Source organism: Tupaia chinensis, unplaced genomic scaffold (assembly GCF_000334495.1).
Source record: "Tupaia chinensis unplaced genomic scaffold, TupChi_1.0 Scaffold000057_1, whole genome shotgun sequence".
NCBI lineage: Eukaryota > Metazoa > Chordata > Mammalia > Scandentia > Tupaiidae > Tupaia > Tupaia belangeri.
In genome coordinates this window covers 5,877,687-5,880,884 of record NW_006159515.1, presented here as the reverse complement: position 1 = coordinate 5,880,884, position 3,198 = coordinate 5,877,687, and the positions used below count along the sequence as shown (strand labels likewise).

Genomic DNA, 3,198 nt, shown 5'->3' with positions numbered 1-3,198 from the left:
CTGCTGAAGCAGCTATTCCCACAAAAGCAAGGGTGATGGCATCACAAACTGGCATACACCCCATGCCGAAAGATTTGGTGTCCTTACCTAGGCACTTCTGCACTCTGGTACTCCCTTTCCCTTCTTCTGTATTGGTTCATTAAAAGGATTAATTGGCATTATAGGCCTGTTGGCGGGGCTAAGTTTAATATTCTAACTGTATTTTGTAAAAAGTACTATCTCCTAAAAGCTTTAGTTGCTTAAAAAGAAAAAGAAAACTTGGGACCAGCAGGTCGTGTAGTGGTTAAGGTGCTGGACTCCCACATGGCTGACCATGGTTCAAGTTCTGGACCTGGTAGCTTGAAAATCACAGTGAGCACATTTGCATGCATGCCCCAAATCCCAGAAGAATGGAGGAGAAAGGATAGAGGCCTGGCCACTCCACTGTAGGGAGATTTCTCACTTTCCCTCTCACTGTATTTCTCTGTCTCTGTCCAGTGAGCATACATGCCTTATGGCAAAAACCTTAAAATAAAAAAAAAAAAAGAAAAAAAAAAAGAAAAGAAAAGAAAAAAAATAAGAAATTTACATGTGATTGAAAGATTTGAGATATTTTTGTTTAAACAAAAATCACTGATTTATATCTATGAGAAAATTCAAACAGCATGTATCAACTGCTTAGAATGTGCTACAAGGTGTACTATATTCAGCACCATGTATAGAATACAAACGAGATTCAATTCTTGTCCTCAAGAAGCCAAAATCCAATAGACACTGTCAACTTCTTATGACGTAGGATGAGAATGACTTTCACAGAGTGTGCACAAACTTTTAACAGAAGTGGAATATCTAGATCTATTGAGAAGGAGTAAAGGGATGAGACTACTATTTACATGGGAGAAATCATCCTAACGTGCCTTCTCATTTATCCCCCATCATGGTTCTAGGGCACAGAGGCCATTACTGTCTATCCTTAGAAAGAACAGGAGACTCAGGAGAGAAGCCAAGTAACTGGTCCAGGTCTTCCAGCATGGAAGTGAACTACAGACTGGGTTTTGAAAGATGAGTTGCATTCCCTCACAAAGATGAAATAAAGGGGGAAATGTGTTTATTTTAGGTGTTTGAAATATCTGTGCTGCTTGATGGGCAGAAAGGGGACATAATTCAGGCAAAGGGAAAAGAATGGTGGAGTCCAAGTCCACAGTGGATTTATGGAAAGTCAAGCAGCCTTATCTAGCTTGGGTGCAGTGTAACTAGAGCAAAATGGGGGATACAAAAGTAAAGCTTGGATACAAAGAAAGCAAATGTGCAAATGAACACAGATATGTTATGTAGCATGTACAAAAACACAGTAGTTGTATTACCTAAACTACTTAATTAAAAAACGGTCTGCATTTTAAAGAAAATGTTCTGTTTTATACTTTGCCTTCATGTCTTCAGATTTCCTGCAGAATTAAGAAATGATACTACCATGAGCAAATCAAATGTAAAATACCAAGTCAATTTTCTTATCTATGTCAGCAATACTATCTGCTGTGTCCCCAATAATTCATATGTTAAGATCTGAGCTATTACAACGGTGTTGAGAAGGTTGTGACTTCATCCAATTATGAGATTAAGAGATGGAGCCTTTAGAAGGGGATTAGGATCAAGGTCATCAGGGTAGGGCACTATGATTGAATCCAGCTGGATATATAAGAAATGAGGGTGATTCCAGAAGAAATAAGAGTATGGTGTTAATATGGGGAAACAAAAGAAAACAAGGAAGTATTCAGCCATGAAGCAAACGTTTAATCTCAGAGATCAGAGGCTTAAAGAAAAGGATACATTAAAATCTAAAAAGAAAAATCCCAGCATGCTGAAGGAAAGAGACATCCCCCAACACCCTTCCTGCTTTCAACACAAAACACAACTGGGTTCATCTAACCACCTCTTGGTGACAACTTCATCAACTTTTCCATTAAAGCCAAACCAGACTCAGTGTAGTCAATGGTGGACTATCTGGATGCCAAGTCCCTTGACTTACTGTGTAATGGCTGAAATTGAGAAACTGGGGCAAAAGTATTGAGTGGCTCTAATGATTACCAAGGATCTACAATTTAAACACACAAAGGTATCTATATAGATGACTGCTTAGCATAGAGAGTAACTCAGCACAAGTGTTACATTGGGCCACAGTTGACCAAGGCATTAAACGAAGAATCCAGGAGATCCCAGGAGTTCCTACCATGTACTTTTCTAACCACAGATACAACACTGAGTGTATGGCAGATGATTATGGAGCCCCTCTGTTCTAATTCTTTTTATTTCTCTCTCTCTCTTTAATAGAGAGAGATTTTTGCTATAGGGTATGTGTGTTTTCTGTTGACAGAGAGAGAGAAAGTGAGAAATCCCCCCCCCCCAGGGGGGATGGTCATGCCACAATCACTTCTCCTCCATTCTCCTCTTGGAATTTTGGGCATGAATGCACACGTGCCCAGCATGAATTTCATGTTGCTAGGTCTGGGTCTCGAACCACAGTCAGCCATGTGGAGTCCAGCATCTTAACCACTACACCATCTTCTGGCCCCACCACTTTAATTCTTAAAGGACAAAGTTCTTCTGCCTTTCTTTGACCAGATTTCTCTGTTGCCAGTTCATTAAATCTGCTGCAGGTCATGAATTATTCTCTTCATCTATTTGCTGTATTATGAGCTGAGTACAGTTAAACATATTTACTTTTCAGTGCTATTTAAACAAAAAAAGAAGGAATGAGGCACAGAGAAGAAACACAGAGGCAGATGTATTTGCTCTGCCTTACCATGTGTTACCCTGTGCTGTTCCAGGACTCTTCGGAGTTGCCTTCCAACCAAAGACCCTCACTAGATGAGGCCTCTTGACCTTGGGCCTCCAGAACTGTGATCTAAATAAACCACTATTGTTTATAAACCCAGCTCAGGTATGTCTGTTATTAGCTACGGACGGGTTGTTTCCTTACTAAATCTGGAAGCATATCTCTGGGAAATTATCACAAGGAGAAGGAAGAATGTGGTTTATGTGCTTTGTCAGCTATTTTATAGTAAAGACCTGGGCAGCTTGGGAAAAATCTCAGCCATTATCAAATGACATTTTGAGATAACTACAGGAACAGAAATATTAGCTTTGGATCTTAGCTGGTGCTGGGTAGAGACTATTTCATAAAAAATAAAGGAGAGGAAAGAAAAAGGATAATACTAAGGG

At 39.7% G+C, this 3,198-nt stretch overlaps 1 protein-coding gene across 15 annotated transcripts in view; it reads right to left on the bottom strand.

The window, feature by feature from the left end:
• The window catches only part of DOCK9 (dedicator of cytokinesis 9), a 275,356-nt gene that overhangs the window by 130,102 nt on the left and 142,056 nt on the right, over nt 1-3,198 (bottom strand). The window lies entirely within an intron of this gene.